Source organism: Sceloporus undulatus, chromosome 2 (assembly GCF_019175285.1).
Source record: "Sceloporus undulatus isolate JIND9_A2432 ecotype Alabama chromosome 2, SceUnd_v1.1, whole genome shotgun sequence".
In the NCBI taxonomy this organism is placed as follows: Eukaryota; Metazoa; Chordata; class Lepidosauria; order Squamata; family Phrynosomatidae; genus Sceloporus; species Sceloporus undulatus.
In genome coordinates this window covers 332,337,360-332,353,731 of record NC_056523.1, presented here as the reverse complement: position 1 = coordinate 332,353,731, position 16,372 = coordinate 332,337,360, and the positions used below count along the sequence as shown (strand labels likewise).

At 44.9% G+C, this 16,372-nt stretch overlaps 1 protein-coding gene across 1 annotated transcript in view; it reads left to right on the top strand.

Moving 5' to 3' along the window:
• IL11RA (interleukin 11 receptor subunit alpha) overlaps positions 1–16,372 on the top strand; it is a 152,915-nt gene that overhangs the window by 59,094 nt on the left and 77,449 nt on the right. The window contains 1 exon segment of the mRNA XM_042450336.1: positions 12,192–12,270. The gene's annotated coding sequence lies outside the window, so the exon portion shown is untranslated.

Below are 16,372 nucleotides of genomic sequence, written 5' to 3'. Positions count from 1 at the left end.
CCGCCAAAGACGGGAGAAGAGACAGGCATCGGAAATGACATCCCTGCTTAAAGGAGAATGACCGAGTGCCATTTAGAGAAGGAAATCCTTTGACTTCTTCACCCTCACATGCAAAGGCTAATCATTGCTGTAGGTTTTTCTTCACTGCAGGAGAAAATGAATATTTCTATATGGTTTTCTCTTGCATTTGAATGTCCTGAAGTTTGTTGTTGTTGTTAACTGTCCTTGAGGGGACCCCAACTCATGGCAACCCTTTGGATGAGATGTCTTTAAGAACCCCTATCCTCCACTGCTCTGCTCAGGTCATGCAAGTTCATACCATATCAAATTCTAGTTTGTAACTGTTTGCAAAGTGCCATGTACATTGGTGACCCTACATAAATAAATGAGGAGGAGGAGGAGGAGGAGGATCTAATTATTATTCTATGTAAATATATGATAATATTTATCACTCTATAAATAAATACTATATAAATAAATATATAAAGAACTATACACACATGCACACGCACACTATATAAATAGATGATGATGATGATGATAATACCAGTGACCTTCCTAACTGAGTCTATCTATCTGTGGCCTTCTTGACTGAGTCTATCTATCTGTGGCCTTCCTGACTGAGTATATCCAGTGCGGGGCTTCCTCTCTTTCTGTTACCTTCTACTTTTCCTAGTGTTATTGTCTTTTCAAATGAGTCCTGCCTTCTCATGATATGTCCAAAGTATGACCACTTCAATTTTATCATCTTGGCTTCCAGAAGGAGTTCAGGCTTGATCTGTTCAAGGACCCTTTGGTTGTCTTTTTGGCCCTCTATCATATCCTCGGCACTTGCCTTCTTTAATAGTCCTGAAGTACAGCAAAGGAATTATTCTGCAGAAAAACAAATGTAATTTTAATGCAGAAATACAAAACCAAATGGAAAGAGCCATGTGTTTTTTGTGATTCCTAGAGGGTCTGAGATGGCTTGGAAGGGACCCCAAGGGTCATCTTTTCCACACTCATTAATGATACAGGAAAGCATCCTTGAGAAGTAGCCATCTGGACATTGCTTAAAGTTGACCGATCGACCACCTTCTAAGAAGTCATCAAATAGCTCTTGCAGTCAGCAAGTTCTTCCCAATATTTATTCAAAGTCCCCTTTCTTGCCATTTGAATTCAGGTGTTGCCCTCTGGAGCAGCAGAAAGCAAGTTGGCTCCATCTTGTTTAAAATGGTTTTTAGCTGTTTTTAATATGGTTCTTAATAAGGTTGATATTTAATTGCTTTTTAACCTTTGTAAATTAATGTTTTAGTTGGACGTTTTTTAAAATTAATGTAAGCCACATTGGATCCATTTAGGGAGAAAGGCAGGATATAAGTGATTAAAAAAGAAATCTTCTATATAATGCAAACATTCCAGATAGCTAAAGATGGTTTTAGCATGGCCACAATAACTTTGTCTTCTCCAAGCTAAACATCCCCATGTCCCTTAACTGTTTCCCATAGACTTTGGCATCCAGGCCTTCTTGATGGTGGAAAAAGCTCAAATCGATACATATGCATATATGTGTATGTGAAAGAGGCTACATCCACACTGTAGAAATAATCCAGGTTGATACCACTGTCTTTAACTTTCATGGCTGCATACTATGGAATTCTGTGAATTGTGGGCAACATTTAGCCTTCTCTGTCAGAGAGCACTGGTGCCACAACAAACTACAGTTCCCATAATTCCATAGCATTCAGCCATGGAAGTTAAAGTGATGCCAAACTGCATTGTTTCTGCAGTGCAGATGCAGCTGGAGAAAAGAGGGAAAGAAAGAGAGGGCATGAGAGAAAGACAAGGACCTAACTTCTGAAATGTTAATGAAGCTGAACCAGGAAAATACAGTGCCGCAGAATGCGGGTGCCTCACAAAACTAAAGATCCCAGGATTCTGTAGGATGGAGCCATAACTACATTGTTTCTATAGTATTTATTCATTTGTCTTTTCAGCAGTCCATTGTGTCTGTAGAACTCCTACCCTTTCAAATGAGTTCATTCGCTACCTTTTGGCTTTTTTTGCTCATCCACCTTTCTCTTCCACCCATAAAAACAGGAGATTCAGTGGGCCCTTGGTATCTGCTGGGCTTTGGTTCCAGGACCCCCCTGGATACCAAAATCCATGTATGCTCAAATCCCATTATAGTATAATGGTGCCCCTAATGTTAAATGGCAAAACCAAGTTTTGTTTTTATTTAGGGGAGAAATATTTTCCGTGGATGGTGCAATCTGTGGATGCAGAATCCGTGATCTGGTGGGTGACTATATAGAAGTTTGTGGGGAGTTAATTTCTTGAGGGAGAAACACATGGCATGTGAGGAAAAGAACATGCCACTCTCCCTTGCAGCATGGCCACTTCCCATCCATTGCAATTTGCAGACTTGGGGATGCAATTGCATTCTCACAGATCTTTGAGTATTGGACTATGACTCTGGAGACCAGGGTTCAATTCCTCACTCAGCTAGGAAATCCATTGGGTGACCATGGGCAAGTCACACTCTCTCAGCCTCAGGGAAAGGCTATGGCAAACCTCCTCTGAACAAATCTTGCCATGAAAACTCCATGATGGAAACGACTTTAAAGCACACAACAACAAAGTTTGATCATGGTGTGAGACCTGAGACTTTCTGTGGTCTACGTCCTTTCATCTCCTAACTCCAGATCACTGTGCAATTGCCATGATAAAGGGTGCTTTAGAACATGTGCAGAATCCCATTTCTTTCTCCACGCGATCAAGGGCCGTGCCACAACATGGATGCTAAGAGTGCTGGGGTCAGAAAGTACCTGGCATCACTTAAACTCTCCAGCTATACCTGGGGGATCCTCCTTTTCCGTGCTGTACATACTTTGTTTACTGCAGGAAAATGGAAAGAGAAAAAAGAACATTATTTCTTCATTTTCTTTTATGGAAGTGAAACTTTGTCAATCTTATCTAGAAATCCACACAGCAGGTTTCAATAAGAAGAATGGATTGTAACCAGCCCTGCTTATATCTTTCTTTTTATCGATACTATTGTCTGTGCAATCGTTGGGTACATATGAGACGTTTTATGACCTAAAGCTCAGATAAGAAATTTCATGTTAACCTTCCCTCTCTCTTAACCTTCCCAGGATTAGCAGATTTTCCTTTTTATCCTTTCTTTCAAGGAAAATACAGAAATGTTGTCTTCTGGGGTTTTGTGTTTTCCCTAACGCTTCAGCCAGGATCCTGTTGGTGACTTACACGTGTGTAAGTTTCCTTGTGGATGTAGTTGGGCATCTATGCCCCGTGCACAAAAGCCTCATTCTCCTCAGGGTTGTGTATGTGATGTCACTGAACATGGACACACAATTCCATGAGCCTAGGGTTGCCATCCCTGGGGACCTCCAAACCGGGAAAAATGTAGGACAAGGTTTAAAAATGTAGGACCTTATTATTATTATTATTATTATTATTATTATTATTATTATTATTATTTCCTGGCCAGGAAATTAAAAAAAAAAGGTCCTACATTTTTAAACCTTGTCCAAGGCCTCGCTGGGGCCTGGGTGACAGCGTCCTCCAAGCCCATGCCAGGCCTGGGAGGACTCCGCGATCGCGGAGCCCCATCCAGGGCCTCACTGGGGGGGGGAATCCCGGGGGAATCCCCCGCCTCCCCGTGGGCCTGCGCCACCTTCCCCCACCTCCTCTCCCCCTCCCCACGTGGTGCTGCCTCTGTCCACCTTCGCCTCCTCCACGCGGCCTGGGGGAGAGGGGGCGGAGGAGGAGGGTGGCGCGGGCGCGCGGGGAGACGCTGCCTCCAGCTTCGCCTCCTGCACCCCAGGCAGGCCTCGCTGCCCTCCTCTTCCTCCCCGATGAAGAGGAGGAGGGCAGCGAGGCCTGCCTGGGGCACAGCAACCCAGGCTGCAACCGGGGGGCTCCCGGTTTTGGGGCTGCACCCGTGCCGGGAGGGGCTCAGGGGCCCCAAAATCGGGAAATTCCCGGTTGCAGCCGGGTTATGGCAAGCCTACATGAGCCTGCATTTCACATGGGACATGGATGTGCATCCACATTGGGCTGTGCATTTATTCAGTTGCAAGCTTTGCTCAGTTGCACAATGTTGCCATTCAAAACAAGGGAGGTGTCGCACAATTGTCAGGAGTTGCATAGACAGCTTGCCTGCCACAAAAGGTTGGGAATTAGGTGTGATGGGTTATACAGTAGAAATGGCATTGTTAAGTTGTGGTGATTTCAGACACAGGTGCTGAGATAATGCTGGAAGGGAGCCAAGCATGAGCCAAGCTTGTTCAAAGTTGTTTCTGTGGAAGAATCTTGTTATAACAGCAAAGAAAACAGTGGGAAGGGAATGTGAGGAGAAATGTGTTTATTAATTAAGAATAAAGCCCTCCTGAACTTTGAAATCATATGTAGATTAATTATGCTGGTCAGTTCTGACAATGAAGAGCAGTGGGCTGGATCTATAGTTTCTTAAATAAAGGGCTTCTGAGTTTTAACTACCAAAGCTTGAACTGGGTATTCTACTGGACTTGACAACAACTAGTATATATTGTATGCTACACAACCCTGATGCAGATTCTTAGCCAAGAAATGCATCAATGACTTACTTCTGGGGTGGATCTCTGGTTCCAGATGTGAGCCAGGAAAGAAATGGGGTACAGTCAGCCCTCCATATCCACAGATTCAACCATTCATGGCTTGAAAATATATATTCCAAAATCCAAACCTTCATTTTTCCATTTTATATAAGGGACAACATTTTACTATGGCATTGTATTTATTGGGACTTGAGTATCCATGGATTTTGGTACCAAATCCCAGCGGATACCAAGGGCTCACTGTATATTGTTTTGATGTCTCCCGTTTTCCAGAAGAAAAAGGTCAGCCAGCATTTTTGGATACCTTAAACCTCTTCAGATGACTCCCTTGCCTACTTGGTTATCATCCCTGCAATCATGAGCCATCACCCACCAGACTCCTTGCAGAGAACAAATTATCTGGGCAAACCTTCTGTTGCATCTGTCACCTTCTTTGCCTCCACAGCAGAGTTGCTCATGTTATTTTGGGTGGAGGAGGAAGCTTGTCTGCTGGTCAAACAAAAGACAGCTCCAGGGTGTGAAAATACAAGCTGATGACAGGCTGCATCCCCTTGCAAACATTCTTATAAAGAAGCTGCTATGCAGGAAAAGAGGGGGCAAAGAATTGATCCCAAATGAGACATGTCTGGCCAGGAAGCAGCTCAGAGATTCACAGAGCAGTTAGCCAGTTAGTGCCCCCTGATCATGGAAGGGTAGGGTATATCTTTGTGGCCTTGTCTGCATGGTCCAAATATACTGGCCTACCCATGTCCTCTCTGCAAGGAATCTGGACAATGCATGGCCTAAACCCCAGTTCTGGTGCAAACAGATGGAATGATGTCCACCACATTCAGCATTAGAACTGGGGCATAACACCCTTAAAATACATTTTAAAAATTTACTTTTACTTCAGATCTTGCAGAAAGATTGGAGCTCTTCATTGTGACATGTGGGGGGGGGACTGTTCACACATGCATCTCTGGAGCCAAGGTACTTGGGTTTCATCCTGAGTATCTGTCTCATCTGTCTGTCTGTCTGTCTGTCTGTGGTCCAAAACACTTTGCAGAAATAATCCAATTTCAGACCACTTTAACTGCCCTGACTCAGTGCTAGGGAATTCTGGCCTGTTCCACACGGGCGTAAAGTATGTCCCCAGGATGTACTAGGGTTAGGAAAGGGCGTCCTTTATGCGCACCCCTAACCCTAGTACGTCCTGGGGACGTACAAAATGGTGGCACCCGTTCTACACAGGTGCCACCATCTTGATGTTGCGGATGCATATCATCTGCACGTCCCACAACAGAAGTGACGTCGCGAGTGCGTCATTGGCCACATGCGGTGCCACTTCCAGGGCACAGAAAGAAGCCGCTTTTTATGGCTTCCTTTTGTTGCGTCTGGGAACCGCGCGGTTTGACCACTGCGGTTCCTAGACGCAGCAACCAGCGGCGCCGGCAGAGCGCCGTTTTCAGGCAGTCTGTAACACGCCTCTGAGAACTATATTTTTGGTGAGATATTTAGCCTTCTCTGTCAGAGAGCTTTGATACCACAGTAAACTACAATTCCCAGAATTCTCTTGCACTGAGACAGGGCAATTAAAGTAGTCTCAAACTGGGTTATTTCTGCAGTGTGTTTTGGACCTGTTGGTCCATCTCCGTCTGTTTGTCATCTCTTTGGCCATCCAGCCTCTGCTTAAAGACCTCCAAAGAAGGAGACTCCACTACTCTCTGAGGGAGTGTGTTCCACTGTCAGACAGCCCTTACTGTCAGGCAGTTCCTCCTAATGTTGAGCTGGAATCTCTTCCTGTAGCTTGCATCCACTGTTTTGGGTCTTGTTCTCTGGGGCAGCAGAAAACAAGCTTGCTCCCTCCTCAATATGACATCCGTCCTGAATCCATCCCTTTTCACTTGCTGCCCTTCACTCCTGGAACCTCCTTCCCTCATGAACATGGGTCATCACCTCTTTAACCAGCTTCAAAACTGAGTTAAAGACTATACTGCTCAGGGAAGTGTCCCCAGGCATTACATGATTGTTATCTAATGTTATTTTAATTTGTTGTCTGTCTTATTTTATTAAATGTTAACATGTACTGATATGTATTATATTTAATTATTTTTGTAGAATGTACACCATAGGCAGGATTATTTTATCTATTTTAATTTATTGCATGTACAGTGCTGTATAAATTTACAGTGCTATATAAATAAAGTTTAATAATAATAATCCCTTCAAATATGTAAACAGAGGTATCATATCACTGGATGGTGGACTCTACTTTCTTCCAGGTCTTCAAACAGAGGTTGGATGCCCACTTCTCAGGAGTGCTTTAGCTGTCAACTACGGCATTGCTTTTATGGGATTGGAATCCTAGAATCCTAGAGCTGGAAGGGCCCCCCAGAATCCATCAGTTCCAACCCCTCCTCAGTGCAAGATATCCAGTGAGAACATGCCCAGCAGGGAGCTGTCCAGCCTCTTTTGATGGCACCCAGAGAAGAGAGCCCGCCACACCTTTTTTGGAAACTGGTTCCACTTTTTCAGCTGCTTTTAAAATTCCTTTCTCCTCCTCCCACCTTTCCTCTTTTCTCCTCACCTTAATGCAGGACACATCTGGTTTTATATCAGGTCCCTAGGTCAGTTGGTTTTAATCCATTATAAGATCAGAAAGAACAGAAACAAAATCTAGGGTGTTTTGTTCAGCTTGTAAGTGCTGCGGTTGCTGCAAACTGAGTTCAAAGTGCAAATATAGTTTGCACTCAAGTAGCTCAGCAGGGAGGAGCAAAGGGTGGAAATTTGTCCTTCCCAGTTGGCTCTGGCAAAAGCAGCCTCTCCTACCCTTTGCCCTCTTGACCACATTCTGATGATGCTTGTCCCCAATGTCTCCATTTTTATCTGTAAAATATTGGAGGTATGGATATGGAGAGCCAGTGTGGCACAGAGAGGCCAGGATCTGAATCCTGGTTCGGCCATGGAAACCTACTGGGTGCCCTTGGGCAGATTACATTCTCTCAGCCTGAGAGGATGGCAATGGCAAACCCCCTCTGAAGAAACTTGCCAAGAAAACCCTATGATAGGGTTGCCTTAGAGTAACCATTAGTCGGAATGGTTTGAAGGCACATACAGTACAGCATGGTATCAAAAGTGCATTTATGTGCTTATCCTCCATGGTGACATGTGCCGCCCTATGTCAGCAATGCCCTTCTGCAATCTACATTGGACGTATGTTTAAACAAAAGCCAGTTAGGTTTAAAGGGGATGCTATTTTTATTTTAGTTTTTCTGCCCCTCCCTTTTTCTCTTGCAACAGACTAACATGAGCATTTGAAAGGTGCGAAGGTCTAGCTTTCCTTTTTAAAATGTAAGCCTTCGCTTCCCTTCTAGCATGGACTGCTCTTCCCCAAAAGCAACATTGGAGCCCCCCTTATACCACTCCCATCCACTCTGGGATGTGGAGAAACCCGTGCCTCCAGCTCCCCACTTCAGCAGCAGGCTTCAGACAAGGCTCTCCTTTTATTCTTTTCCAACCTTGTATTTCCCATTCCCCCTTTCCCTCCCTCCCCCTCTCTCCTGCTTTCCCTCTTTCACTTCTGCGCCTTCGCCATCTGGGTTTGATAGAAAACACACACACATGCATATGCAATTCCACCCAGCGAAGATTATTTTCCTCCATTGGGTTTGTAAAATATATATACACATGTGTGTGTGTTTTCTGTAGCTTTAATTGGCTGGACTTGAACCCAGGCCAAGGCAAACGCACCTGAGGGAGTCTTGTTTTACTGCTCCCTTTGCAGAGGCCAAGGGGAAACGTGGCCGCTGTTGACAGTTGGGAGGGCCATGGTGTGCCTCTCCATTTGGGGAGCCTTTGTGGGAAGGGGGCAGAAGATTTGGCTCTTATTTTGCTGACTGGACACAATGAGGAAGAGGGAAAGGGAGTATGCGCCAGCAGCACATCACCAGTGGGGTGCCCTATGAAGGCTGTTCTGTGTCAGAGGCACCAATGTTGGAGGCTTCTAGCATGGAGTCTGGAGGCTAAGCAAAAAATCTTCATCTGGCTCCTGGACTGCAGCGGTGAGTCCAAGGGAGGCTGCCAGGCACGTGGAAGGCCTCTTGCCCAGAAAAGAAGGGAACAGCATCCACATTTCTGGGTTGTTTATTTGGGGTTTGGGTCAGCTTGACCTCTCGAAGCCTCTGCTCTGCTTCGCCATCTACTCAGATCTTCCACCCTCTTCCCTTCACATCTGTCTACTTCACCTTGGCTCCTTCCACATTGCATGATAATAGCAGTGCCATTTCAACAGCCATGGCTCCATCCTATGGGATTCTTTGGGGAGATCTGGCAATAGGACAATGCATAGCCCAAACCCCAGTTCTAATGAGAACAGAGCAGATGTCTGATCCATTCAGCACCAGGACTGGGATGTCCCCTCTTAATAAGCATTTTACGCTTAATGAAATGTGTATTGTGTGAGGGGTATACCCTGGTTCTAATGCTGAACAGGTTGAACGTCTGTTTTGTTCTCACTGTGCATTGTCTAGTCTCCCTGCCATGAGGACTGGGGGAGGCCAGTTTATTTGGACTGTGCAGACAGGGCTTCATTCGTTTTTTCAGTTTTCCTTGGGATCAACCGATCCTCCTTTCATAGATTCATAGATTAAAATCATAGAGTTGGGGGCCAAGGGGCCATCCAATCCAATCCTAGTCTGCTGCTCAAGAAGACATAATCCAAGCCCTCTCTGTGACAGATATCAATCCAGCCTTTGCTTAAAAACCTCCAAAGAAGATGACTCCACCACTCTCCGAGAAAGTGTGTTTCACTGTCAAACAGCTCTTACTGTCAAGGAAGTTCCTCCTAATGTTGAGGTGGAATCTCTTTTCCTGTAGCTTGCATCCATTGCTCTGGGTCCTCTTCTCTGGACCAGAAGAAAACAAGCATGCTCCATCCTCAACATGGCATCCCTTCAAATATTTAAATATGGCTATCATGTGTCCTCTTAACCTTCTCTTCCTCTTGTGAAACATATCCAGCTAGGGTCCAGAACCCTAGTCTCACCGTGGCTATGCCCCTTTTGGCCCTTCTGTCTCGGGCCTATGTTTCTGACATGACTTGTGATGGTGACAGGAGATCACAGCATGGCTTGGCAGGGTCATATCTGAGCAGAAAATGATTTATGGGTAGGAACGAAACAAGATTGTGCATCTTCCACTTTACTTGTGCCTTTCCAACTCTCTGCTTGGAGCACAGCAGGGCTTTGGGCTTTTCTGACCCCAGGAGTGGAGAGGTTAAGGGGGCCTTCCTTTCCTTCCTCTGAAAGAGTCAAGGTCCCCACACACATACCTTTGGGGAGGGGGCTGTTTTTCAGGCCAACCTTCAGGTACACTTGGAATCCAGAGAGACCAAAAGGAGGCCTTTGTTTTAGGAGCTACAGAGGGCTGTTTTGCATGTTATTGGAATGCAACCTTCTGGTGACTGAAGGAAGGCAGGAATGGTGGGCTGTTTGCTTTGGAGGCCGCCTGCTGGCTGACCCATCTCCTCCGTGCCTGGAAGCAGAGTCATGGCTGTGCCTGGCCCTGGGGCCAAAAGGCTTCTAGAGCCAAGGCACAGCTCCCTTGCAGCATCCAGAAGGAAGGAGGTTACACTGCTCTGGTTTTCCAGACTGGGGGGGGGGGGGGGGGGGAGGCCGTCTCTCTCTGGATTGACTGGCTAACTAACCAACTTTCTTGCTTTCTTTCTTGCTTTGCTCCTTTGCTTTGTATCCTACCTTTCTCCCAATACAGGACACAAGGAGGCTTACAAGAAGTCTAAAATGAGATAAAGCTAAAAAACTGATGACAAAAAAGTTAAAGCACAATTAATCTTGCTAGCATATCAAAGCGGCATTCGTTTTTAGAATCATAGAATTCTAGAGCTGGGAGAGACCCCAAGGGCCATCCAACCCACTCCCTTCTGCCATGTAGGAAGGCAGTATCCAAGCCCTCCCTGTGACAAATGGCCATTCAGCCTCTGCTTAAAAATCTCCAAAGAAGGAGACTCCACCACCCTCCGAGGCAGTCTATTCCACTGTCAAACAGCTCTTACCATCCGGATGTTCTTCCTAAGGTTTTGGTGGAATCTCTTTTCCTGTCACTTAAATCCATTTCCCCATGTCCTTATCTCTAGAGCAGCAGTAAACAAGCTTCCTACAACCTCCATAGGACACCTTCTCAAATATTTAAACAAAGTATTGGTGAATATTAAATAAAATGGGGAAAGGTCTGGAAACCACCAAGTCCTATGAGGAGCGGCTTAGAGAGCTTCATGTGTTCAGCCTGCATAAGAGAAGGTTAAGGGGAGACATGATAGCCCTGTTCAAATATTTGAAAGGGTGTCATATTGAGGATGAAACAGGCTTGTTTTCTGCTGCTCCAGAGACTAGGACCTGGAGCAATGGATGAAAACTACAATATAGAAAGATTCCACCTAAACATTAGGAAGAACTTCCTGACAGTAACAGTAGGAACAATAACAAAAACTGTAGCAATGGCAAAAGCTCTCTAAACAAATCTGGCCAAGAAAAACGATTGATAGGTTTGCCTTATGTGTGTATATGCCTTAAAGTCACCTGTAGACTTATGGCAATCCTATGAAGGTTGCCATAAATTGGAAACTACTGAATGAAATTGTCATAGATAGGTTCCTAACATCACAATTATCAAATGCAAACGGGCCACATGATTCCTTGCTGTTTCCTAGATTCTGAATTAGAATCCAAATCAATGATGCTTCCGATCTTCTTTCGGTAACACTTGGGAGACAATGAAAACTACTATGGTGGAGATGGTGGCTTCCTTCAGCTTCTCTCCAACTCCCCATAACCTCCACCCCAACCCAGCTCAGTAGACCTGTGTTGTTGTTGTTGTTGTTGTTGTTGTTGTTGTTGTGTGCCTTCAAGTTGTTTCTAACTTATGACAGCCTAAGGCAACCCTATACTGGGATCACCGTGTTCCATGGCTGAGCAAGGAATTGAACCCTGGCATCCAGAGCCATAGTCCAACATTCAAACCATTTCACCATACTGACTCCAATAGACCTGTGTAGACTCTTTCTATATCCTGAGTGCTTGCCTTGGCTGCTCTGTCCCACTGCTTTTTGGTCCATCCCTGGTTAGCACACTCCTCTGGCCAACAACCTGGGCCTAGCTTGTCCTTCATTTGTGCCCTTCGTCCTCCTTTCTTACTCCTTTTCCACATCCCCAGTCACTGAATTCTTGGGGCTTTTTTTAAACAAGCATTTTGCTTTTGACATTATCGTTAGGAATTTCTGCAGCCTGTGGCTGGGACTTGCCAGAGCTGGGAAAGGGGGAGAAAGAAGGTTTCTGCTTTCCTCCCCGGCAAGCAGGAGGGCTGGCTGTTGTTGGGATGGTTAACAGAGCCCTGGCTGTTTGACAGGAGCTGCCAGAGAGCCTCAGGTTACCATTGCGGTGGTGCAGGCATGAGGGATTGTGGCTGGATGCCGTGGGGCTGCCTAAGGAAGGGGGGGCTTTGGTGAGGACCGAGAGAAGGTGGGTGTGTTCTCAAATCTCCAGCTGCAGCCAGCCTGAAGAATAACCCCCCTTTCCCCCTTTCTTGCTCTCTTTTTTCCAGAGTTCTTGTGTTCTGGTAGCTGGAAGGCCATGGGGAACAGCAGAGCCAGCGGTGGAAGCAGAAGGAGCAGGACTTGAAGGTGAGTTGCAATCGAGGGAGAAGGTAGATGGGTTCCCACCCAGGGCACCAAGGGACAAAGAGGGGGCTCTTTTTTGGGGTTGTGGTCCTGTTCAGATGCATGATGCACAAGTCACCACCGAAGAAGTCCTTCCAGAGTCGGAAGAAAGAGCTGCAATCACGGCTGAAAACCTCATGTGCCCTATCGGTGGAGCAGTCCTGGGTTGTTCTTTCTCCGCATGCTCATTCCAGTGGAATTTGTGGGGCTATTCCAGAGGCAACCCGGCATCTCTGAGTCATCGTCCACCCAGTCACAACTCCAGGACCCTTGAGTCAGTGGGGGTCGCTCCAAACAATGTGGACTCTGAGGCATCTGAGTCAGAGTGTTGCTAAACATGTGCTCTGGCTCAGTGCACTTCATAGAGGTTTGTGGTGAAGCTGAAGGCATATGTACATTTCTTTCTCTTTCTATGCATTTAATTTGTTCCTCCTATGGTCTTTGCAACTCCAATCGTCTCTCGATGGTCCACTTATTTGACTTAGCTATATCCCACTGACGAAAAACAAGACTGCTCCAACATGCAATTAATTTGCAACATTCAAATTTTGTTTGATGGAGCTTTAATAATACTGTTCTGGGACTACTAAAAGCATTTCTCTCTAATGTATTGGCTTTATCGTGAAGTAATCTGAGTTCCAACATACGGTTGAAAGGGCAGAGACATGCCAATCCATTGCTCTCCCTTTACTCCTTGTAGGAGTTATACCAGATATGGGCTGCTGCCACACTGCAGAATTAATGCAGTTTGACACCGCTTTAACTGTCACGGCTCCATCCGATGGAATCCTGGGATTTGGAGTTTGTTTGGATACCAGAGCTCTCTGACAACGAAAGCTAAATATCTCATATTTCCATAGGATGGAGCCATGGCAGTTAAAGTGGTGTCATAACGCATTCATTCTATAGTGTATTTATTTATTGGATTTATATCCCGCCTTGCTCCCAAAATGGGATTCAAGATGGCTTACAAAGATTTGGAAAAGATACTACTAAAACAGTAATTACAAATTATTACTTTTAAAAAATTAAAAATTCATTGTATACACTGAATTAGACACAATCTAAATCCAGATGTCCCTCTAATTCTTTTCTAGTAATATCAGCGCTTGGAAAATGTTATAATTTGGGGACAGGCAAGAGATTCCGAGAGTTTTAGTTCCCCAAAGGTAACTTTTCCAAGCAGTGAGTGAAAAAAGAAGCCAAACCCATTAGCAGTGATGCATAGCGGTCTCATTACCTGATCGTCTCTCAGCCCAACCAGAAGCAACCTTTTAATAGGACTATAAACCAGGAGGGTAGAGAGAAACAGGGGCAGTGTGTGCCATTGCATTTATGGGACAGGCTTCCTTGGAAGCTTATCAGTTCCTCTGTAGCCTTTTTCGAGAATGATGTAAGATCTTGCATTTGCTTTTGAGGCTGAGAGCATGCCATGCGCAGGGTGTGGATGGAGAGACAGCTCAGTCCTACATGTTTAACTGGAATTTAAATGACTGTTTTAACTGCAGCCTATTAACTGCATTGAGTCTGCAGGGTGGAGCGAGCTCACGGAGTTGCATTGATGGCTCTCTAATTAACCATTCCTTAAGCAAATCATTTACTTCAGTTTATTTCGGTACTGTGCAAAATATAAAATAGGTGTATGTGCAGCTATTTTTTTGTAGCTAGCTAGAGATTTTCTAGAGTTTATTATTTTGGTTGTCTGTGCTCTCCTGGTTGTGAATAATTGTATTGCCCAGTATGCAAATTGATACCTATAATTTTGATATACAGTATAAGGTTTTTGGGATACTTTTTGTTGAGATAGGTAAGGGTTAATGTTTTTGTTGAAGGTGTTAGAGTATTTGGGCTGGCGTTTTATCTGAGTATTGTTTTATTCTTCAGATTTTCTTTAAACAGAAGTTGAAGATTATACTACTTTTGTACTACTTTTTGTGTCTGACACCTGTGCTAGCAATAGGGCTGCATCCACACTGCAGAAATAATGTAGTTTGACCCCACTTTAACTGCCATGGCTCAATGCTATGGTATTCTGGGATTTGATGTTTTGTGAGATATTCAGCCTTCATAGAATCATAGAGTTAGAACAGACCGCAAGGGCCATCCAGTCCAAACCCCTGCCATGCAGGAAATCCAAATCAAATCATCCCCGACAGATGGCCATCCAGCATCTGTTTAAAGACCTCCAAGGAAGGAGACTCCACTACACTCCGAGGGAGTTTGTTCCACTGTTGAACAGCCCTTACTGTCAGGAAGTTCCTCCGGATGTTAAGGTGGAATCTCTTTTCTTGCAGCTTGCATCCATTGCTCCATGTTCTAGTCTCTAGAGCAGCAGAAAACAAGCTTGCTCCCTCTTCAATATGACATCCCTCTTAACCTTCTTTTCTCCAGGCTAAAGATCCCCAGCTCCCCAAGTCGTTCCTCATAGGTCTCCATGGTTTCCAGACCCTTCACCATTGTCACCCTCCTCTGGACACATGGCTCCAGTTTCTCAATGTCCTTTTTGAATTGTGGCGCCCAGAACTGGACACAATATTCTAGGTGGGGCCTGACCAGAGCAGAATAGAGTGGCACTATTACTTCTCTTGATCTAGACACTATACTTTTATTGATGCAGCCTAAAATTGCATTGGCCTTTTTAGCTGCCACATCGCACTGTTGACTCATGTTCAACTTGTGGTCTACTTGGACTCCCAGATCCCTTTCACACATATAAGTCTCTCGTTCAGCCAGGTGTCCTCCATCCTATATCTGTTCATTTCATTTTCCCGCCCCAAGTGCAGTACCTTACATTTCTCTGTGTTGAATTTCATTTTGTTAGCTTTGGCCCAGCTTTCTAGTCTATTCAGATCATTTTGAATTTTGATCCTGTCCTCTGGAGTATTAGCTATTCCTCCTAATTTGGTGTCATCTGCAAATTTGATAAGTATGGCCCCAATTCTGTCATCCAAGTCATTGACAAAGCTGTTGAACAGCACTGGGCCCAGGACTATAAGTGGGTGCAATAGACATCCCTGATATTTGCTGGTATTTTTCCAATTCAAGATGTACTGTACAAGAAAGGGACCTGGGGAAATTAAGAGAGAACACAGTGGTGGTCTTCAAATATCTCAGTCTGTCATGGAGAAGATGGAGCAAGCTTATTCTCTGTTGGTCTAAAAGACAGAAATCTGACTGATCAGTACAAATTTCATGGAGACAGATTTTGTTAAAACATTAGGAGAAAAACCTAATGGGGAAAGCCTGCCTCAGGGAGTACTGAGGTCTTCTTTATCGAAAGTGAACAAGTTAAGAATGTGGTAGATACCTCCATTGGGAAGGGAATTTGAGTAGATGGATTAGCCAGTAGCCCAGAGGATAGGTTCAGAATTCAAAATGATCTTAACAGATTAGGAAGCTAGGCCAAAACTAACAACTTGAAGTTCAACAAAGAGAAATGTAGAAAACTACAATTAGGTAGCGGGGGAAAAAGGTACAAATATAGGATGTGGGACACCTGGCTTGACAACTTTATATTCTGGCCTTCAAGTTTAAGTTGAAACTCAGAGCAGATCCACCACTACATTGATGTGGGAGCCACTAATAACCTGAGTCCAAAGTGGCAGGACTGGAACAAAGAAGAACCCCAAATCTGTGCTAACCTGGTCTTTCAAGAAGACCTCAAGCTGATCTAAGAGAGGCTGCACAAAGTCAACATGAGAGCCATCTATTCAAAGGGTATCTGTCTTGTCAGATGTGTGGACAACTTTCAGATGATGACCACAGAGTTTGGGCAGGCCCATGTTGTAGAATGCCATGCTTGTAGCTGGTTCTTCAGGCCAGAGGAGAAGACTGTAGGGTCTGGTGTAATGCTTTTGGAAATTACTTTTTGGGGACTGCGGCTCCAAAACAGCACGATCAGTGGCTTGAAATCCTCAAACTTATTGTTGGTCCCAACTATGACCGTGCTGATTGTGGAGTTCTGGGAGGTATAGCCCCCCCAAATACCTTTTTCAAGCTAGTTCCAAATTGATGGCTGCCCTTATGCCACACAGAGCCTTGTTCACTCGCTGCTTTTTCTAACTAA